This window comes from Berghia stephanieae, chromosome 3, assembly GCF_034508935.2.
Source record: "Berghia stephanieae isolate SIO BIC M18660-M18661 chromosome 3, UCSD_Bste_1.3, whole genome shotgun sequence".
Taxonomy (NCBI): domain Eukaryota; kingdom Metazoa; phylum Mollusca; class Gastropoda; order Nudibranchia; family Aeolidiidae; genus Berghia; species Berghia stephanieae.
Window position 1 is genome coordinate 48,334,350 of NC_088362.1, and position 24,771 is coordinate 48,359,120.

The 24,771-nt window shown below is 38.9% G+C and overlaps 1 protein-coding gene and 1 long non-coding RNA gene across 2 annotated transcripts in view; both read right to left on the reverse strand.

Annotated features, from left to right (window-relative positions):
- The window catches only part of LOC144969265 (uncharacterized), a 187,012-nt gene that overhangs the window by 50,895 nt on the left and 111,346 nt on the right, over positions 1–24,771 (reverse strand). The gene's annotated exons all lie outside the window — the stretch shown is intronic.
- Positions 5,647–10,059, reverse strand: LOC144967897 (uncharacterized). Its single transcript, XR_013644480.1, has 3 exons — positions 9,253–10,059; positions 7,653–8,158; positions 5,647–5,800 (listed from the first exon to the last, which is right to left on the reverse strand). It is a non-coding gene; the product is annotated as an uncharacterized LOC144967897 (long non-coding RNA).

A 24,771-nucleotide genomic window follows, 5' to 3' on the forward strand; every position in this document is an offset into this window, starting at 1 on the left:
ACTTTGCTCCTACACACCACATTGGGTGAATTGTGTGGAGTGGCTGTGTCAAAATGAAGAGAGGAAGACGAGCATCATTATTGAACGCCTGACAAGATTGATATCACGATTTGCCAGGATAATAATATGGAATATGGGGAGGAAAATAGTGTGTGTGAGCGGGGAGGGGGGGGGGGTGGAGAAAGAAAGAGAGAGAGAGAGAGAGAGAGAGAGAGAGAGAGAGAGAAAGAGAGAGAGAGAGAGAGGGGGGGGGGCGGGGAGGTCCGAGAGAGGGGTAGAAGAGAGATGGGGTGAGAAAGACGAAGAGAGGAGAGTAGGGGGGGGGGGGAGAGATAGAGACGGAGATGAATGGGGATGGAGGGGAATAGGATAATAGATAGATAGATAGATAGATGGATAGAATGAGAGAGAGAGAGAGAGAGAGAGAGAGAGAGAGAGAGAGAGAGAGAGAGAGAGAGAGAAAGAGGCATGAAATACATATTATATAAATTTGAAGTGGAGAGCAAGAGAGGGAAGGGGAGAGGAAGACCATGATGATGATGATGATATGTGTAATAAGTAGTAGTAGTAGTAGTAGTAGTAGTAGTAGTAGTAGTAGTAGTAGTAGTAGTAGTAGTAGTAGTAGTAGTAGTAGTAGTAGTAGTAGTACATTGTAATAATAATAATAACCGACGCCAATAATTTGTGTAATTCAAACAACCCAAGACAAGCGTGCAAACCAGCACTTGAAAGAGAATACATGATAACATTATCATGATAATAATATCTCTCCATGCTAACACGTTTTAACATGATGATGATGCACACAAGCTTTTTTACGACAGAAATCCTAACAAGCTCCTAACTGAATGGACGACGAGCCAAGCAAAGCAAGAACTCGGTCATAATAATATATAAAGTCTAAAGCACTCGAGACTAGTGCCGCGCTGAGGACCGGACCGAGGACCGGTCCCACGGTCTTTTAGCTGTGAACCGTGGTCTGGTCCCAAAGAGGAAGACCGCCGGCGGTCCTCACTTCTTATCACCTTTCAACGGTCTGGCGCCATACTACTTCCCCAGCGATTCGTTGCCTCGGTCCTTTGCCTATCTTCCACCAATCACACCCATCCCACTTAATTAATCGCACCCACCCCCTTTGCCATACACTAAACGACACAGACGACCATAGAGGCAGACGACCACCTCCCTCCACTCCGCAAACCGCCCTTTCGTGTGTGAGATGGGGGGAACAGGAGGCGCACGCCTTGGACGATTCCATTATACGGGGTAAATTTCAAAATTTACTACACCATAATGATCGCAATGACAATGATCTATGATGAAGGCATGACCCCTCTTCTCTAATGGGTTATTGTTTGAAATGTATGTGACTACTAAAGATGTGTGTGTGTGTGTGTGTGTGTGTGTGTCTCAAACCTAGCAAGTTGCAAGTCTGATTTTTTGTTTCTTTTGTCCATCTCTTGTCGCCACTCCTTTCTATCGCATTGTTGTCATTTAAAATAATACAATAATATTAAAATTTCGTTTGGTATTTTAACTAATCAAATAATATGAGTTTCATTAGTTTCTTCCTTCCAAAAAAACCAGTTATAACGTCTGTATTTTTAAAAGGTCCAATAGAATATTTGGGGACCCCGATAGCTCAGTTGATAGAGCACTCTCTTTATACGCAAAGGGCCAGAGATCGATCCCGGGTGCAGTCGAGTTTTTTTTCTGAATCCCTGTCTACTCAGCAGTGAATGGGTAGCTGGGTTTGTTAGATCTGGCGAAAAGTCACCATCGACCCCACTTATTACTTATTACTTATTACCGCATCCACCCCCTCTTATTATAACTTCACGTCTCTCTCTTACTCTTCAATGCTCGCTGCCCTCTCATGTGTGTGTGTGTGTGTGGGGGGTGGGGGGGGGGGGGTAGGAGTTGCGTGTGTGTATAAACGCCACGAACAACTCGATCAACGCCTTGGGTGATTCCATTATCTCCGTTAATGGGGATAAATTTCAAATTTTATTCACGCTAAATTATCGAAGTAACAATGAAGTACTGTGATCAAATAAAGAAGGCATCACCCCTCTTCTCTAATTAGGTTACAATTTGAAATGAGTGTGACTACTCCGTGTGTTTTACTCCTGTAGACCACGGTTTTCATCGTGTAGCGGTCTTTAACGGTTCAAGAATGAACGATCCCATGGTCCCAAAGGTCAAAACGGTCTCTCAAGAATGTTCAATGTCGAAAAGGACCGCCGGTCCTAGGACCGGTCCTTGCGGTTTTCATTTCCCAGGGACCGTAGGACCGTGGTCCTTAAGCTTGCCAAGGACCGCCTCGCACTACTCGAGACTGCATTGAGGCAGGCGATTAGACCTTCGATCTTCCAGCGGTTCCATTAGAGCAGCGCCTCTCAATGCCGTCTTTAAAATAAAAACCCTATTCAATTGGTGTCGGCTTTGTACAAAGTGAAGTGTAGATTGGGATCCATAATGCACATGATAAAATAATATATACAGTGGCGAGGCGTCCATTATGTCTTGCCTGCACGTCGAGCAGTTAAAAGAGGAGAGTTATTTTAGTCTGGTCTACATTATAAAGGTCAGGAAAAGGAGAGCTAGAGAGGAGGAGGAGGAGCTGGGGGAAAGGAGTAGGAGGAGGAGCTTGAGGAGAGGAGGAAGAGGGGAGGAGGAGGAGATGAAGAGGGGAGGAGGAGGAGAGGAAGAAGAGGAGCTGGAGGAGAAAAGGAGGAGGAAGTGGAGAAAGGAGAGGACAGAAGGAGGAGAGAGAGGAGAGAAAGGAGAAGGAGAGAGAAAAGGAGGGAGAGATTGAGGAAGAGAAGGATCAGTCCCCAACAGAATGGATATTCGAACGCTTACAAAAAGAATTACGCTTACAAAAATACGTTAGAAGGAACGAAATTGATGTCACTTGTCTTTGTTGTTTTTAGACACCATTTTGGTGATTAGTTCTCACTATATTATATCAATCAGACTATAAACGTTCAAGGTTACATTTAGTTTTTTGGGTTGGTATGCTATATCTGTCGAGCGGATGTCGTGAGTATTTTAACCAAGCGCATACCATCAATAAAATTAGCAGAAAATGGTAAAAAAGTAAACAGGATTCACCACAAAACATATATCTATCTTCAGACAGAGAGAGAGAGAGAGAGAGAGAGAGAGAGAGAGAGAGAGAGAGAGAGAGAGAGAGAGAGAGAGAGAGAGAGAGCGCTTTTGGGAACAACGCTCCCGAGAAGGAATAACACAAAGAGGGGATTTGTCCAAAGAAACAAAATAAGCAAATCTTAGCAACAATCTCTACAGTGAAACCAAGGGAAGACATTCGGATTGTTCAAAACAATGACTCACTTTAAAAGACTCACAGAGAGGGATGTTTACAATAAATAAATATAATACATCATGTAATCATCATTCAAATACATAGACAAAACCCCTCCCCTTCCCCACGCACACATTATATTATTCACAATATCATCTTAAATTACTCCCTCCCGACTCCTGATGGGGCCATAATATCATAACAATCTTGGGACTATAATAATATAGGGACTAAATTCCAGAGTAAAAACCAATCCGACACATTTCAGGTTAAGTAAAGGAAAGAAAACCACATTGGAAGGATACGGCAATATAATATAAGGAGGAAGAAAGAGGCCCTACCAGAATCCCCCCACCCTCTCTCTCTCTCTCTCTCTCTCTCTCTCTCTCTCTCTCTCTCTCACCTCTCTCTCTATCTATCTCCCCACTCTCCCTTGGATTATAATAAACACGCTGTTGCAGGTATAAACAATGACAACAAAAACAAAAATTTCCATAACCTAACACTAAACACAAAGACAGCTCTACTACAAACATACATACATGCTATACGACGTAATTATATAAAGCCAAATACATTACCGTATGTTCCATTGATTTACAATTATTTTACATACTAATCTTAAAGTGTGGTTGGCTGGTATGTAATGGGAAGACGGAGCGGCGGTAAGCTAGCTACAATAACATCGATCCTGGTACTCGGAGGGGTTCCATTAACACCGAAAGCTAATGTCGCCGTAAAAGAAAATAAAAAACCCATTCAATTTGTAGAGCGTTGACAAAGTCAAAAACGTTGACAAAGTCATAAAGACCCAAGATTGAGAGATCCCGCATAGACAGCAGCTATACATTTTAGAAGAAAGAAGAAAAAAATAATTAAAATACACTCATTTGGTGCGGTGGGCCCTAAAACGATGTGTCTATAATTCCATGTCTAATGGTGATAATGATGATAATGATGTTGTAAGACCAGGAACAGCGAAAGATCACTCGACTTTAAATATTTGAAATAGAAAATGCCATTTGCATTCATTCTCTTCTCTTCTCTCTCTCTCTCTCTCTCTCTCTCTCTCTCTCTCCTCTCTCTCTCTCTCTCTCTCTCTCTCTCTCTCTCTCTCTCTCTCTCTCTCTCTCTTAAACCCACATACATAATATACATACATATACACACATAATTTTCTACTTAAAATCTCTTGCTAACCAAGAAATTACTCGTTCCATTAATCTATATATAATATTATACAAAATTATAGAGGAGAGAGTACGTTGTTAGTAATTTGAACAATGACAAGCATTAAACCTTACTGAATTCCTTTCAAAACCCATAACCTTCAATTATTAAACTGCTTAGGCCTGTGTACACGGCAACAGCAAAGGATGCGCATCATCATTACTACTCCCCAGTTAAAAACAGCAAGAGTAGAGTAAAATCGATTCCCGTGTAAATAGGGTTAAAATCCCATCGATATTACAGCACATACATATTATTACAGCCTTGCCTCCCTTTACTAATGTCATTGCAAAGTAGAATCAAGTTCTATTCAATTTGGTGGCGTTGACAAAGTGACGACTTGCAACTGGTAGAGAGATCCATACAGAATTGAGCTATGGAGCATGAAAAACAGACACAACGCCAAAAAAAAATATTAAAAAAAAAAAACCAACAAAAGACTCGCGTCTACTTATGATTCCCATTGTAAAGCGCTAAAGGGAGTCGAGGTTTTCCTTGGGTCATGCAAGATTTGTGGTGGACCAACGCACCGTATGAAAACACCTAGAGTCGTTCAAGGGGCCCATTGAGCCGTTGAGCTATTGAGGCAGCAGGCAAATGGCATGTCAAAAGTCTAGAAAAAGCGTAGCTGTAATACCACTCGAGGTCTTTTCATGCCTTGCCATATCGTCCGTAAAATGCGTACACACAATCCCACCGCCTCTCCAACCCCAGCTCCCTTACACACACACACACACACACACACACACACACACACACACACACACACACACACACACACACACACACACATTCTCACCGGTTAAAACGACATTATCTCAGTTAAAAGGTTTGACAGTTTTTCGTCATCGCTTACGGCACGACACAAGATTTCAGTCATCTCTCTCTCTCTCTCTCTCTCTCTCTCTCTCTCTCTCTACCCCCCCCCCTCTCTCTCTCTCTCTCTCTCTCTCTCTCTCCCCCCCCCTCTCTCTCTCTCTCTCTCTCTCTCTCTCTCTCTGACATAAACACATACATACACACAAATGGTACAAATAATGATCATCCACAAAACAGAAAAAATGTATCAACAACCTCACCATTGGCAATGGTAACAAACATCAGAATCACCATGGGCTGTTGGTTGCCTGGTCCTGAGGAATGTGTAATCCTTTCGAGATGGGGGTAGGCTAACCTGACATCCTATAATGATATAACTGTTATCATTGACTGCTTTCTATCTAAAAATTTTAATGGTTCGGTCTGCAATTACAACATTGTAAAAGAGAACTGTGATTTAGTCTTGCCAGTAACATCTATAAAAGATAATGAGTTTTGACTTTATAGTTACAGTTATAAGGTTAAAATATCTCTTAGAAGATCCTTCTGTCTCTCTCTCTCTCTCTCTCTCTCTCTCTCTCTCTCTCTCTCTCTCTCTCTCTCTCTCTCTCATATTATCTAAGAAAGGAACATGGACAATTGGTCACCAGTGATGCCTTGGGCTATTCAGGCTGAGGTCATTTGAAACATTTGAGGACGTGCAGTTCTAGAAATTATTGTCCAATACCCCCCCACCCCCCACCCTTTTCTGAGATCTCCAATTTGCATCCTGCATTTCATATCTTAGACCACATGTTGAAATCCCCCTCCACCCCCCTAGAATATTTTTTTAAAATGTCTTTCAGAACCATAAGGCCCACAAAGCTGCCGTTTAATACGAATTGTGTAGCATTGAAATAGAACTAGAACTCTAGTCTATCGCAAAGAACTTTCCGTCAGATCTTGCAAAACCAGCAACCCAATCGCTGTTGGGAGGGCGTGTTAGATAAAAAAAATCGACTGGGCGGGGATCCATACAAGGTCCCTTTGTGCGTGTGCTTCATTAAGTGCTCAAGTCAGTTGTCAGAGCTCCCCCCGTATCTTACCTTGCCCGATCCCCATTTTATTTCATGATAATCATAATGTAGAATGAGTACTCCACTAATGTACCGACTTACCGCCTGACCAGTGCGTATCTATGTACATAATGCGTGTGTGAATGTGTGGGTTGTGTGTGCGTGTGTGTGCACGCGCACGCGTGCCTGTGTGTTTGTATAGAATGGCAGGCACCTTTTCTACAGGTAAATAATATAAACATCTGCTGGATGGCTGTAACATCCCGACATCAAAGCAAACACAAGCGGTATGTACCTATTTATTTGCATTATATAATATATATTCATAGAACTTGCCTAGGCCTACATTATATCCTACAGTACCCCACCGCCTCCCAAATACAAACAGTATATAAAATCCAATAGCACCAATGGTAAAGATTTGTTCAAACAAAACAATGTACACGTTTTGTATACGTACTCCATTTTTCTATCTCTATGTCCGTCTTATAATATTGAATACGCTCTCCCTCCTCCCCCCCTCTCTCTCTCTCTCTCTCTCTCTCTCTCTCTCTCTCTCTCTCTCTCTCTCTCTCTCACACACACTCTCTCTCTCTCTGTGTGTGTGTGTGTGTGCGCGCGCGCGCGCAATCCAAAAAAGTGCGTACGTATTTGACCTTTTTTATAGCTTTTTATGATATGTCCATCAAGTTTAAGTACGTGTTCTCTCTCTCCCTCCCCCCCTCTCTCTCTCTCTCTCTCTCTCTCTCTCCCTCTCTCTCTCTGTGTGTGTGTGTGTGTGGGGGGGGGGGGTAAATCCAAAATAAGTACATTTGTCCTTTTTATAGCTCTTTATAATATGCCCACCAATAAATATAGTTTGAGTATGTGATCTCTCTCTCTCTCTCTCTCTCTCTCAAAAAAAAAAAAATATCCACATACTGGATAGGGTTAATAGAGCAGAAGGGAAGCTTGAAAGAGATAGATAGATAGATAGATAGATAGATAGATAGATAGATAGATAGATAGATAGATAGATAGATAGATAGATAAGAGTTAATAGAGGGGAAAAGAAAGTGAATGTGAGTATGTGTGTGGAAGGGGGGGGGGGAGAGGGAGAGAGAGAGAGAGAGAGAGAGAGAGAGAGAGAGAGAGAGAGAGAGAGAGAGAGAGAGAGAGAGATTGAAGGACAAAATGATAATGTAAATCATCTAACTCTGACCAGCTTCAGTGATAATTACCTTTCAAGTCCTTGGTACGTAATGCAAAACGATATATAAATCCAAAGTGTGTAATCCACAATGAAAATCGAGTCAACCACACGTTATAACTTATAATACTCTTACGTATAGTAATAATGAACGCTTGCTATATTATTGTATGTCATCCACACGTTATAACTTATAATACTCTACGTTTAGTTATAATGAACGCTTGCTATATCATTGTATAAATGCTCCCCCAAAAAACAACACATTATTCCAAGCAGCAGACAGAATCCGAACGTGATCTGACAATAAATCCAACAAAGACGAGTTCAAAACATAAAAATCAAACGTGGAGATCACACCACGATCTCCTCTATTCTATCCGATGATGATGACGATGATGAATAATCCATCGGGCTTCCAACTGAAATGAAACAGCGCCGTGTGTACACAAAGAACAATTTAGAGTCCTGTTGAATGAAATTGTCACTTTGATCACTCAAGCCAAGCTTAACACATCAATAGCGACTGATTACTCTCTGATAAACTCAATAAAAACACGGAATCAAAGGCTAAACAAGATAATACCAACAAAAACAAAAAAAATATAAAAAATATATAATTTAACAACACTTAAAATGGTGTTTTAAAAAACTACAATCATTATCTTGTATGACGCTTACAACATGAAAAAAAAACACGTTTAATTACTAACTAACACCAAATAACAGCAAAGTGACTCATTGAATCTTGGGGAAGCGGTGAGGTTTATTAATCCATGAATTGGTATTGATTGGTCACCTGATAATTTTTGAGTGATCCAAGCACCTTTACTACAACTTTGACCCTAATTTCTAACAATGTTTCTTTACTCAGATTATTTACAAGATAAAAACCATATATTATACGTAAATATTATTCAGAAGTAATTGTGTTCTGGTAGCAGCGTTTGTGCAATTAAAGCGCCAAGCGGGCAGGCAGTATTGCATTTGATTTTTTTTTTTAAATTACATCCACACGACAAACATTGGGAAGATTATAGAACACAAGGAAACCGATGAAATGTGCACGTAATTTTATTTCATTACCAAATTGGAAAAAAAAAATCAAAATGTTATACCGTGTCAGACAAGAAAGGTAATGTCATAATTTGACAAATCTACAACTTAACAGTCACCTTAGATCTAGAGCGGTTTCACCTTATGCCACTCCGGGTTCATTGCCGTCTAAACATTGAATTTACACCAAATTAAAAGAACATCATACGAATATGAATGGAGAAAATAAATACCTGTTTTCACAAAATTACAGTGGGGAAATAAACAGGTGGGCTAAAATAAAAACGGAGTAGCTTGAACAAGCATATAACCGTAACGAATCACGATTCATGAAACACTAAAGAACGTTTTTTTCAAACGTACATATTGGTGAGTCTAATTACATTACTATTTTAGAGACCACGTGATCTCATCTGCTTCTCCACCCTGGTGCTTTCATAAAAAACGAGCACATAATAAAACTTTAATAAATTGCTATTAATCATAAACTTCAAACATCTGGTACTTCAGATGATAACAATCAAGAACAGATATCCATCTGAACTTAAACTAATGAAAAATATGTTACAACTTACACAAAATATGAAACGTGTTATTGTTATCTAATAAAAAATGCCACTCCTCGAACAATCATGAAAATACACAAATCCTTGTTTTTAAAAACCAAAACAAAAGTTCCGTCAAGTTTTCAGCAGAAGTTGATCGCTGGCTATAACAGCAGACGACAGTTTTTGTGAGGCGGTAACAACACAGCAGACGATAACTGACTGACTCGTCTGACTTGCTACATCAACCACAACACACAGACACTTCAGCCACCACCACAAATTGCTACTGAAGAAAATCGACTGCCTTCTGTTGGCTGTGTCCGGGCTTGTCGTATAGAGAGAGAATTGGTAGGCAAAGATGGCGGTCGGGTCTTTACAACAGACACCGCTACCACAATCCATAAACTACAACAAACACGTCCAGTATGGAGAGAACGAGAAAGGTAGAAAGAGAGAGAGAGAGCGTTGAGATTGAGACAGTTATAAGAGAGCGGTGTGTCGCGTACACTCCAAAAACCGATCGACATACAAGCGAGTGCTTTGGAGGTAATGGTGGCAAAAAACGAGTGTTATACTTGACAACTCAGGAATGCTGGTTGCCTGCTTTGCTACGTCGTAGGGATATCGGATGTGGAAACGAGCGGTTTTGTTGTGGATAAAATCGGGGTCCTGGTTTCAACGTAAGTATCGGAGCGTTACGCGCAACCAAAACAAGCCCCGACGAAATGACTGACTGTGGAAGGGAGATATACCCCGATTCTACCTGTTCGTGTTAATACTGGGTAATGTGAATGTTCCTGCTCGAAGCTCGAAGAAATAAATAACAATGTGACATTGAATGTAAACTTCAATTTAATATACGAAAACAGATAAAATGGACGTTTCAGATTTCCCCTTCATCAACAAAACAGGGTGAATGAAACACTACAGACGAAAGAGATAATGTGGTATTTGCGTTGTTATATATAACATTCAATTTCACATTGTTATTTATAACCAGTTGGAGTTAGGGAATCTTCCAACGTTTTCAGTCATTTCGGTTATTATTGTCTTTTTTTTAATGCGGGTTTTTTTTTTCTCGAGCTTTAAAAACCTAAGGATTGTTAGAAGAAAACACATGGAGTATCTCAATATGAACATGGAAGGACCCTCATCTAGGCAAAAACCCTTAAACCCGGGACTTCGTGAAGTAATCTAAGATTAAGCTTGATGTGAGGAAGTCAACAACAACAACAAAATGAGCAAAAGTTAAGTAAATTATTTTATATTCTTAAAATTACTTCTCTGTGTTTGCATGCTTTGACTGATCATGTCAACATATACGAGGAATGTGTTGATGGTTTTGACTTGCCCTTTAACGTGAAACCCTTACTCTATAATGCTAAATCCCTCTCATTTCCCTCCTCTGCTCACCCATATTCCACAGACTATCGACATGTTGGATCAATTCACCACAATCCATAACCGACTGATATTCTCCTAGAGTTTATTGAGGCCCAAGAAACCCTATAGATATTATATATAAATATGGCTACCGATGTCAGCAGGTCAATAGTCAATATAGAATCGAGACATAATCAAGGATACACCAATCCTGGCTGTATCATGGATTGAAAGAGAGTCCAATTTTTACCTTGGAACTCCTTCCCCCCCCCCCCCCCCCCCCCCGGGCCAATCTATCTATCTTTAAATATTAAACTTTAATACAGCGCAACATCCACTAAACGTGCCCAAAGCGCTTTACAAGGGGTCCCTGGCCAACAGCAACACTTAACATATTATAGGACGTGACATGACGCCTGTTAGGCGATTTTACATTTTTTTCGGACAGAGACAACGCTGTAAGCGGCCAGGTACTCATTTTACAACTGATTACGCTGAGAGAATGTGAGTAAAGAGTCTTTTCCAAGGATACAACTATGCGCCGAGATAGGCTCGAACCCAGGACCTTCCGATCCGAAAGCGAGTGTCATACCACTAGACCACATAGATCTATCTATCTCTATCTATCCATCTGTGTATCTATCTATTTGTCTGTCTATCTCAATCTTTCACTGACTTGTTGAATCAATTCACGACCATCCGAAACCTGATGATATTATTCTCCTACTGATCATTCTGGCCAGACACACAGGGTGTTAGTACGGCTACTGCTGATGTCAGCAGGTCAATAGTAGTCAATACAGAATCGAGTCATCATCGACGATACATCAAACCCACCCAGCTGCGTCATGTAGATAATATTGAAAGAGAGACCACTCATCTTCCCTCTATCAGGACAGCTTTTTATCTATCCCTTTTCCTCTTCCTCCAGGCATAACATTCATCATCATCATCATCATCATCATCATCATCATCATCATCATCATCATCATCATCATAATTATCGTCATTTATTTGTATTCAATTCATTAAAGCATCCCACAACCTTACCACCACTCCAGACTTAAGAATCGGCCTGCTTTTTCTGCTGTTCCATACTACTATTCTTTTCTTTAAAAAAAAAAAAAGCCCCTGCTTCCCCCCCCCCCCCCCCCCCCCCCCCCCCCCTCCCCATTGTCATGTTTTCTTCCTTAGTCTATACAAAAGCAGGGACCAGAATCAATGCAAACCTAGTTGGGAAATAACGAAACAGACGGACGGACAGGCACCACACACACACACACACACACACACACACACACACACACACACACACGCACACACACGCACGCACACACATTCACATAGAAAGCTTTTGCTGAGAAAGAGAGGAGACTGAGAGGTGTTTAAGTGCTCATTCAAACCGATCCGTCCAGCACTCAAGTACTCACATCGAGACAATGAATGTGAATGGGGTGGGCGGGTAGGTGGGGATGGCTGCTAGATGAATGGGTGGGTGGGTGGGTCTGAGGGTTGGTAGTGGAGATAGATGAATGTGGTGGTGGTGGTGGTGGTGGTGGTGGTGGTCCGTGGGGTGGGGAGGGGGTGAGTGATTAAAATGGAGGTTGAAGAATATTTAATTTATTGTCTGTTGATATGTTATTGTTGTCATTGCTAATGAAGGAGATGGTGCGAGGAGGAGGAGGAGGAGGAGGAGGAGGAGGAGGAGGACCAGGAGGAGGAGGAGGAGGAGGACCAGGAGGGGAATGACGCGAATGAGGAAAAATAGCAAGAGGGCGAGTTAAAATTAAATATCAATCCATAGTTTTGTGAAGGAAGAATATGGATGAATGCACCAGTTTGGGGGAGGGAGGGAGGGTGGGGAAGACTGAAGAGCTGGTGGATGGATGGATGGATGGATGGTCGGTCGAATGGATGGATAGATTGGTTGGATGGATGGATGGATGGATGGATGGATGGATGGATGGTGGGTCGAATGGATGGATAGATTGGTTGGATGGATGGATGGATGGATGGATGGATGGATGGATGGATGGATGGATGGATGGATAGATGGATAGATGGATGGATGGATGGATCGATGGTCGGTCGACTGGATGGATAGATTGGTTGGATGGATGGATGGATGGATGGATGGATGGATGGATGGATGGATGGATGGATGGGTAGAACCTCGCAAAAGAGGGAAGGAGAGATAAAGATGGATGAATGGCCGGGTAGATTGACAGTGAGGACAGTGACAATAATAGCCTTGTCATCGAGTCAGGGGGGAAGAACCCGGGAATGTTTTGTGTGTCAAGTGGTTTGAAAGGGGCTTTGTAGAGGGGTTGGACTTGGGGATGAGACAGACTTGACAACAAACGAGGAGGAGAGGGAGGGAGGGAGGGGGGGGGGGGTCACAGAGGGTCACCGGGGACGGTAATGGTGTGGGGTGTGGAGAAAAGGCCTTGGAAAGAGGGGGGGGGGGGGGATGAGTTCTGTACAATTGATGAAGATGAGAAAAGGTGATGAGTGTGAAAAAGCATTGTTCAAAGGGGGTGAGGTAGGCTTGAAGGTCTGAATGTGAGAGTGGAAGAGGGAGGAGGATGTCCCTCGTGATTTTGAAAAAGCATGAAAAGGCATCCACATTATTGCCTTATTCTCAAAATCCACATTTTTATTATTGCATTATTATTTTTTTAATGGCCAGAAAAATTCGACTTCATTAATATGGCCCTTATCTTGTCAAAGACTCTAACAACCTGGGATGATACGATCTGAGAGAAGTCCCAAGGTTTTGATATTTTTCTGGCCAAATTTTTCAAATCATTATTTTTTTTTATGGGGGGGGGGGGGGGGAGAGAGAGAGAGAGAGAGAGAGAGAGAGAGAGAGAGAGAGAGAGAGAGAGAGAGAGAGAGAGAGAGAGAGATTGGCTAATCTCATGATTGGTGGGATCTCTGCTGAAGATGACAAAACTCCTTTTCATTTATTAATTAATTTATCTACTTAGCTACTTTGGTTAGAATTCATTACATAGATAGAACGAAGTTGACGTCACCCAGGGATTTGTCATTGTTTTTAGACAGCCATTTTTTAATGTAGTTCTCACTAAACTGTATTAATCAGACAATGAACGTTCAAAGTTACACAGTTATGTGTGTTGGTACGTTATATCCGGCTGGCGGGTGTTTGTAGGATTTTATTTTTGTTTTGATAAAAGAAATGCATCAATTGATAGAATAAGAGAATGGTATCATTCATGATTCAGATCAAGGCTGCCTACCCCCCCCCTCTCTCTCTCTCTCTCTCTCTCTCTCTCTCTCTCTCTCTCTCTCTCTCTCTCTCTCTCTCTCTCTCTCTCTCTCTCTCTCTCTCTCCCGTATTCCCACTGCTCGTGCAGTTCTTGGCTTTTTTTGCCTTCAATTTCAGGATTCAACGACATAATATTGGAGACTTTGAGGTCATGTAAGCGTCCAGTGTCACCGAGTACATGGCGATAGATCAACGTGAACAGCAGGTAACACCGACAGGTGGTTGGTTTGTTACGCCGTTCCTAGGTGGGGTCCCTTACCTACATCAGACGACATGGTGTTTCTGTAGTACAAGGTGTCGCTGAATACGTATGACGAACTTACAATGTGTACTTTATCATCATCATCATCACTATCATCGTCAAAGTCGACGTCGTCACCACCTCATCCTCTTCTTCTTCCTCCTCCTCCTCCTCCTCCTCCTCCTCCTCATAATCATCATCATCATCATCATCATCATCATCATCATCATCATCATCATCATCACCACCACCATCCCATCCTCCTCATTACCTCAATATGTCATGTTTTAAGTATACTGCTTTATGGAAGTGAAAGCCGGAAAAATGACATCCTCCATAACACAGAAACTGTAAAAGCAGCCCACCGCAAAAAAAAAAATTTAAAAAATGGAGATGTCTGGTGGATGCCCTATGTGCCTCAAGGCCCGAAGAGGATAGAGTAAGTAAGTAAAGTGCAATGGGCGTCCCTATAAAAAAAAAAAAACAAAAAAAAACAAAAACAAACAAAAAAAACATAAAACGTCTACTTGTTACCACACAACATTTAACACGTTACAGACAACACCTGATTAGATCAAGCATACACAAAGTGTATGTTTGTATCAACCTGATTCTATCTCTGATAACTACGACCCCCCCCCCCCCCCCCCGACCCCCCGTGTCTGGCAAGCTCCACCCCGACCGTGTAGGGATCTTTTTCGATTTGTGAAAGGAACTGAAGTCAGTATTTCATTATTATGCACATAATTCAACACCATAAATATAGTTTTCAAAGTTTACATTGTGCTAAAAGAGTTTCACAATACCGGCAAGTGAGTTGAGCCAAGCAAATCATTTCAGTTTCATACACCACTAGTCGCTTCTTAAGTGCGTTCCTGTTTTGCGCTCGAAAATTTGACATTATCCGCAATGTGTTATTATGCCATTTATTTAATTAAAAGAGAGTCGAGAAGCGAATCAAGAAAATCAGTGTTCTAAGAGTATAAATAGAACGAAGTTGACGCCACTCAGGCCTTTATTGTTGTTTTTAGCCAGCCATTGTTATGATTATTTCTCATTAAACTATTAATCAGACGTCAATGTTACACGACATAGTTTCGTGCGTTGTTGGTAAGTCATTTCCGGCTGGCGAATGTTGTGAGCTTTTTGGGTAAGCGCAAAGCACAAATAGAAAACAAATTTGACGTCATTATTTATAATCTAAATCATATATAAAATAATGAAAAAGAACACGACGAGAAAATATGGCGCAAGCTCCATAAACTCAATGCTTTTTTGTTTTTTTTGTTTGTTTGTTGCTTTAGGTCTCTTCCAACACAATTGAGGTTATATGAGAGACCGCTGAAACAAAAAAACAAGCAATCTAACAAAAATAGTACAAATGTCAATCAAAATCATAACCTAAAGATATCATAAGCTAAATTATAAATAACCAAGAACAAACAGGCAGAAGATTTACAGAAAAAAAATATCCCCTGTCAAAAATACAATCAATGTGCTCATTTTTTAATTCAGAAAAGTGAGTGGAGCAGGCACTTATGTTGGTAACAACAAGATATGAAGTGAGTAGAAAAGTGCCAGAAGACAATAGAGAATAAAAAATTTTTTCGCGGCGGTGGTGGGGTTTGAACCTGCGACCTTATTGCAATGTGCTCACAGCGCTTTACGGGTGGTCCCAAAACAAAATGAAAACATAACATGCAGGACGGGGCAAGACGCCAGTGATGTAAGGTTATATTACATTTTACACTTTAGTATAATGAGAAAATGTGAGCCTTTTCCATGAACTCTAATTGGCGCCGTCGTCCACAACGGGAATCGAAATCGGCATTTACAGGTTATAGCTGAGTGGACCACAAAGCCGCAAATATATTTTAATCTTTCACGTGAAACTGGATCGGATTTCTCTCCAATCTCGTGTTCTTCCATTATTTACATCTGCTGGTAACAGGGCTGGTGGTGCTGCAGACATTACATTGTCACCAGAAGAGCGTAGTATCTTGATGTTGATTGACGACAGAGCTCTTAATTGTGCTCAAAGCGCTTTACAAGGGTTCCCTGGTCAACGGCAACATTTAATATGTAGGACGGGACATGACGCCTGTTAGGCGATATTACAATTGTTTCGGAAAAAGACAACGCTGTTAACGGCCAGGTACTCATTTTACACCTGAGTACGGTGAGAGACTGAGTAAAGAGACTCAACTATGCGCCGAGCGAGGCTCGAACCCAGGACCTTCCTATCCGAAAGCGAGTGTCATACCACAAGATCACATATTGGTGAACATTGTAAGATATCAGGTTACAGCAAAAGTGAATCCCTTTAACCGAAAAGGGTTAAAAATAAGAATTTATTTGGCGATAAAAATATAATTATGAATTATAAAACATCAGACAGTAAAAGCGATTCCTTTTTACCGCAAAAGGGTTGAAATAATAAGCATTTATGTTTATGATATAATTATGAATTATAAAATATTAGTCGATTTCCATTCATTGTAAAGGGTTAAAATATTAATAATTTGAGATGATAAATAAATACTTTGAATTATAAAACATCAGTTAGCAAAAGTAGTCCCCTTTAACCGCAAAGGGTTAAAATAATAAGCAATTATAATGATAATATAAACCGTAAAAGGTTAGAATATTATTATAATGATTTACAAACTATCAGCCAGTAAAAGCGGTTCCTTCTCACCGTAAAGGGTTGAAGTATAAAAAGCGTTTATAATGATAATATAATTATGAATATGAATGATAAAACATCGGCCAGACACTGAGCAAATACAAGCAATTTTCTATTTGTTTGTTGCCACGAACCACGTAGCTATCGAGTATGTAATATGTACAATACAATGTATTATTAGCAGAATAATATAATAATAACAATATGGATAATAAACAAAGAATGGTGTGTTTCTATTAATTATTATGTCTAATCACTAGGCGGATCGCGATGTTAGGTGGTAGGGATTGTTGAGTGGGTAGTTCTTGTAATCGTGTATTGTGTGTGTGTGTGAGAGAGAGAGAGAGAGAGAGAGAGAGAGAGAGAGAGAGAGAGAGAGAGAGAGAGATTGAAAGAAGGGAGGGAGGGGTTGGTTTGTCTCTGTATAAACAACCAAAGAAGAAAGATGGGTCTTCTTTTTCATTCTATTCTTGTGTTTATATTGTATTATGATAATTTTCTCAAAACATCTTCAATAACAGCAGCTTAAAAAAAAAGTATAAATATCTCGTATCATAGATAATACAGCCATCCCTCCTTCCCCATCCTTTTTACACCCCCCTCCCCCCCCCTAACACACACACACACACACACACACACACAGAGAGAGACACACATGTAACATGTAGAACGAAACGTGACAATACGTGATAATACATTTTTTTCTCGACAGAGACAACGCTTTTAACGGCCAGGTACTCATTTGACACCCGAGTACGGTGTTAGAGTTTGAGTAAAGAGCCAGCCTTTTACGCGCCGAGCGAAGCTCGAACCCGGGACCTTCCGATCCGAAAGCGAGTGTCATACCACTCACTGATAGACCACATAGCTACAAAAGGAGGATAAGAGTTGTGTTGACAATCCAGTTAATTATGACATTGTAATCAATCATCACGAATCCTAAGACAGCGGAAACTAGTCAATAAGGGAAACCTAGACGGGTTTTTTTGTTCTCCCTTTAACTCACTCAATTCTATAAATCTTTGCTTCTTTTCAAAATTCAATATAATTAACTGTCATGAATCATTACAATGGAAACTTAGTCAATAATAGGGGAAACCCAGTATAGGTGACTTACTCTTTGCCAGACTAGCCTTGAGGAAACCTAGACCCAGTAATAATAATATTATGCTGTACACATATTGGGTGTTCCGGTTGGTGGCAATTGAACCGTGACATCGACTTTGTATGGTGAAGTACTCAAAGGGTTGCCGTGCTATTCAAGGGAACGCACGCGACGCTGTCCAATACGCTTCAACAGTCGTAACGTCACTTCCCTCGTAGTAACTGGCTCTAAACTATCGGAACAATGGCGGACGCCCTTATGAAATATTTCTCCGACGAGCATAATAGCGTATCCAGAGGGGAGAAAAAAACATTATAAATCTGATCATGTTTTGACTTTTACACATTCTGATCACAAGACATATGAAAAGTTTTAGCCAGCATGAAGAATATTTTGTTTGTTTGTTGCTTTAGGTCTCTTCCAACACAATTGAGGTTATATGAGAGACCGCTGAAACAAAAAAACAAGCAATCTAACAAAAATAGTACAAATGTCAATCAAAAGCATAACCTAAAGATATCATAAGCTAAATTATAAATAACCAAGAACAAACAGGCAGAGGATTTACAGGAAAAAAAATATCCCCTGTCAAAAATACAATTACAAACCAAAGAAGCAGGACAGGCTAGTAAAGAGAAGAAGAAACGACATCACTATCGGATCGTACACCCATGCGAACATCATAGGTATATGATTCAAGGGTGATGCTCCCATCCAACCACCCGCGCATGAAGAATAAAAAAAAGTACCAATTTTCTTTGTTTAGAACCACGATGGCCGCCGTTGCTGGGCGTCGTGACATCAGACTATTAAATCCAATTGACATAACACGGTAACTAGAATAATAATAGCTAATATTAAAGGATTGGGCACTTGCAAGAATTTATCAAAATAGAAATATGGCTATTTATTTAGCATAGAAAAGATAAAGTGAGAGAGAGACAAAAATGACTGGAATGAACAAATTGTCGTTCTTCGGTCTTGTCGTGGGTATGAGATTAAAAATAAGTAACGTATAATCAGGAACAATATAAACGTGTATATAAGCGAATAAATTGCTATTAAAATATCTTTCTTTCTTTTTTCTTTTCTTTTTTTCTTTTTTTTTTTTTTTTAAAGCGTACAAATACGCAATTTTGGAGTAAAGGTTGGAAGCACAATTAAACGACTGGTGTCAAATAGTGAAAGGTTTCTGGTAAAAATGAAATGTAATAAACAAAAATGAATATAACAGCTTCAAAAAAAGAACAAAATACCAAACACGGAACGTTTCGGGCTCAAAACCCTTCTTCAGCCAACAACAAAAAAAACAATAAAGACATAAATATATTACTCAATTCCAGATAGAAGTGAGCCATTCATTTCTGTTTATTACTTTTTACAGTCCACGGCTTCTAGCAGCATAGTGTCACTTTGGTACAAAATGAAATGTAAAATGTGCTTTGCCAGAATGATAATATCACAATATGGCAGCACACGACGTAATGGGAGAATTCAAACTTAATCCTGTCTATATCAGACACTCGAGATCGACGCAAAGAAAAGCCACCTCGATGGATCCGTTTCGAAGCAATCTCGGAAACATCACAGAGAGATAATCGCAGCATATTATCATGACATCAACATAAACCAGTCCGATTAAATTCCGACGTTGACAAATCTCCAAGCTTTTCATCAGGTTGTGTGTGTGTGTGTGTGTGTGTGTGTGTGCAATCCAGAAAGTAAAGTGACCAAGAGATTCATCTCTCTGTAAACGTGTGTAAAGTCGAATTGGTTTTCTTTGTATGTTTCACACATATCTCATTTGTCCTTCGTGTTTTATTCATCGTGTTTTGTTGACAAAGGGGAAACCCGAAACGTCCACAGTATCTGTCTTCGTCTAATAAATTGAAGCTTACAATTCAATGCTTATCGTTAATTTTTCCTTAGAGCTTCATGCAAGCAGCAAACAATTTCATTTGTAATCTCTTAAAAGTTAGAACTGGATGATTGAAGTCAACGTGACTGATTCAAACAGCCGAGACGTCAACGGTAGATCTATTTTTTCTATTTTTCTTTCTGTGATCAACCAAAAATATTTTTTTCCGGGGGGGGGGGGGGGGGGGGGGGGGGCTCGATTTGAAGACAGACAACCGGCTCCGTGGCAAGGGAGGAATGAAAGTCTTCCCCTTTCATCGATTTACCAATTCATGGTTTTATGTTTCCGCTCACCTCTTGTTTTCATTTGCTTCAACTTCCGGAAAGTTGTAATACATCACTTTTTATTTATTTTTTGGTAAAAGCCATGACGAGAATTAAAGCTAAACATTCAACAACAGAGCATTTTTATTGGTTCATTGTAATTCAAATACCACTTGGCGACGTTATTTTTATTGTTGTTGCTCTCTCTCTCTCTCTCTCGCTCTCTCTCTCTCGCTCGCTCTCTCTCTCTCTCTCTCTCTCTCTCTCTCTCTCTCTCTCTCTCTCTATCTATCTATCTCAAATCATAGAGAGTAAAAGACTATAAAACATAATTATAAATTATCAGTAGTACTTAAAGTTGGAAATGGGTAAACGATATAATGAAAGGGGAGACGGGTGTCTCATTGCAGGACTATTGAAACAGCATGTGACTAACACTCAATTATCATCATCATTGTCTCGTCGTCGTCATTATCATCATCAACCTTATCATCGCCATCATTATCATCCTTTTTATAATAATAATAATAATAATAATAATAATAATAATAATAATAATAATAATAATAATAATAATAATATAATAATAATAATATTATTATTATTATTATTATTATTTATTATTATTATTATTATTATTATTATTATTATTATTATTATTATTATTATTATTATTATTATTATTATCATCATCATCATTTTGAAAACTGCATTTCTCAACTTCGCACCATAATTTATTTAAGTCCAGAACAGTAAAGGAGGAGAAAAAGAGGGAGAGAGAAAACCTGAAAGAAGAACAGAAAGGGGAAGAGGGTCGGAATAGGGAGGGAGAGGAGAAAGTTATTGAGATGAGAAAGTTGACGCCTTAATTAGACAGGTGTCTGGTACCGTCTCTATAAATAAATCATCCCACTTGTCTGGTGGTCTTGGACTGGAGCACGTGCTTTGGTGGGTGAGCACATTGGATATGCATGGGTTGACACGTTGGGAGACTTGTGTATGACACGCATCGTGTGTCATCGGAACTGTATTGTATTATTGTCTGTTGGGTTATGTGGCTTTGTGTCTGTGCGCATGTGAATATGTTTGTGTGCGCGCGCGCGTGTGTGAGAGTTAGAGAAATAGGGGAGGGTGGGGGGCTGGATAGGGATATATATATATATATATATATATATATATATATATATATATATATATTATATATATATATATATATATATATATATATATATATATATATAATATAATTTATTTTTATATACCCTATCGACCGAGATATAATTATGATCAACTTCTACAATATTGTTTCGAGCATTCGGTCTTATCAGGAAGTGAAAGTTACAGTAGAATGATGTGTTTATTTTGGATAAATAGATAGATAGATAGATAGATAGATAGATAGATAGATAGATAGATAGATAGATAGATAGATAGATAGATAGATAGATAGATAGATAGATAGATAGATAGATAGATATAGATGGATGGATGGATGGATGGATGGATGGATGGATGGATGGATGGATGGATAGATGGATGGATTAAATGGGATAGGATGGATGGATGGGTTGTATGGTTAAAGTCAGTACGATGCTGATACTGTAGCATGAGATCACTCTGATGGTACTCCGTTAAGTTAGTTTGTATTCCGTGGTGCTTGGATTGGTGTAGACGCCACTTAATAGATTAATGGACACGGTAATGAGATTGGCGAAACTCACTAAAAGCCTAACATTTGGTTGTACTAAGGTGTGAAATGGATGGGGGGGGGGGGGTGGAGAGGAGAGAGAGAGAGAGAGAGAGAGAGAGAGAGAGAGAGAGAGAGAGAGAGAGAGAGAGAGAGAGAGAGAGAGAGATATGTCATTTCCAGTGCAGTTTGGATGTAATAGTAATTATAATAATATATAATTAGGCGACCCATTTATTGTATTGTCAATCTCCGATAAAAACAAAACCCCCGACCAATACTTATGGGGCAGCGTGGCTCAGCGATACGGTCTCTGCTTCGTACCCACAAAGTACCGAGGTCGATCACCCGCTGCGCTGTGTGGCCTTGAACAAGTCACCTCGCCCTAGATCAATTTGCGACGCTGCACTGCGGCTGACGCCTGAGTTATTCCAGTCTTCCCTTGTAATAGACTCTAGAGACAAATTTCCCTATGGGATGATTAAAGGGAATTTTATTTTATTTGTTCTATTTTTAAACAATGGGTTAAAATAAAAATTGTCTTTATTACTAACTGAACAGAATTCGAATCGGAAAAATTACGATTGTAATGGACACTTTTAACCCGACCCCCCAAGACTAAAACCATGACACATGCGTAAATTGTTCAATCAATTGAATACAAGATTACAGATTACTATTACTAGTCTATGTACCTTGTACTAAGTTTTCCTTACATCTATCCAAAGGTCGCAACCAGATCAAAGACATAAAAATACACTTTATGAATACACAAATACACAATTTATGAATAGTCTAAGTTGGGCAGGCCCCGATATCAACCCTGCTGATTGTCACAAGATAGTATCTTCATCATAAGTCAATGGCACTTTCAATCTAGATACCCTGGACTCTGGACACGAGTTTAAATTACATATACTGATATCACTCCAGTACGTTTTTATTTCATGATACGATATATCATTATAGTACATACTTGATATTAATTTTGCTTTGGCTGTGTTGTTTGGGTTTTTGTAAATGTTCGTTTGTTGTTGTTGTTTATTTTTTTGGTTTCATTTTTTTTTTTGTATTTTTTTTTTTTTGTTTTTTTTTTTTGCTTTTGCAAAGTCCTTTTTACATCTGACTTTGTGTCATCAAACAACAGTACAGGCGCTAGCAATTACTATTATTTTAGTAATTTTGCTTTGGCTGTGTTGCTTTATTTATCTATTTTTTAAAATTGTGTTTGTTTGTTTGTTTTTTTCTTTCGTTTTGTTGTTGTTGTTGTTGTTTTGTTTTTTTGTTTTTTTTATTGGGTGGGGGGGGGGGGGGGGGGGTTGGCTTTTGCCAAGTCCTTTTTACACCTAACTTTGTGTCACCAAACATTTATAGAACAGCAGGCGTATAGCAAATACATACTATAATTTAAGCTATTCCCGAAAGATCTGAATTGTTTTCTGCAGTTCTAAGTCTCAGATAGATAATAATCTATGCGCACAAATTATATTATCAAAAATCACTATTCTGATTCCCACTTTTTAAAAAAGAAACACGTAAGCAGCGGTATTTTGAAGGGGGTAAAAAGTTTTGTCGATAAAACACAATTCAATATGCAAGAAAAGAGTCATAACAGTTTGGTGGGTTTGTTTGTTTGTTTTCTGGTTTTTCCATTTGTTCGTCTGGGTTTTGTTGATTCCTGTTTTTGTTTGTTTGTTGTTGTTTTTTCTAATTTAATTTAATTTTTTTTGTTTTTGGGTTGTGTTAATTTTTTTAAAATGTCTGTTATTTTTTAATCTATTATATTCAAAATCTTTGTATATATAATTAATTAAAGTCGTCACAAATAAGTTTTAAAAATCAAATTGGATGGAAACCCCCAAGAGCTCTTTCAGATGACAAAGCCTGTTTACCCAGGGTGAGATAATCATATAACATTAGACTTTGCTTTGGACCAAACGTACTGTATCATGATAACGGAACGGAAATGATTACATTAACAAACAGAAAAAATATATGATATATATTATATTTCAGTATCAATGTTTATCCATGTGTGAGAAGGCATCATGCTCTTGAACAAATAAATGTGGGAAATGATCTTACTGCAAATATTATTTTCGTTGACATCATAAAATTAATAATAATAATAATAATAATATAATAATAATAATAATAATAATAATAATAATAATAATAATAATAATAATAATAATAATAATAATAATAATAATAATAATAATAATAACGATGACGATGACGATGATGATGATGATGATGATGATGATGATGATGATGATGATTTAATCATCGTTATCAAAGCGTCGATGGCGGTTCTTCTATTGTCTACTTATTTATTTCTAATCCCTTGTATTATAAATAACAATAACTTGATAAGATTTCCTTTTATTTATTTAGACAGTCAAGATTCTCCAATCCAAAGAACACTTTATATCAGAAATCATCCCATCGTCATCAACCACACGACCTCAAGATAACAATAATCAAAAACATCTCAGATAATAAGGACATAATAGATAGTGTGCGCTTGGCTAAGAAGCTCACAATATTGCCATCCGGAAATATTATTATAACGAACCAACGCACAAAACTATATTATTATGTAACCTTGAACATATAATATAGTCTGGTTAATTAATGCAGTTTAGTGAGAATTACTCATAAAGATGGATGGCAAAAATCAATAACAAAGCCCTGAGTGACAACATCTTCGTTCTATCTCTACCGTAAAAAAATGATAACATTACAGACACCGGGCATTTTAATCCAACACCTCTTAAAATTAAAAAGGAGATAAAGAAAAATATCGAAATTTGTTTTAATTATTTTTATTTTTTTTTTCATAGCGAAACTAATTTTCTTCCAAACCATAATTCCTGACATCCTATTAACATAAGTTAAAAAAAAAAAAAAGAAAAGAAAAATCTATTTCTTCAGAGCCTGAGGTCCACGGAGCTGGAGTTTATCCTGG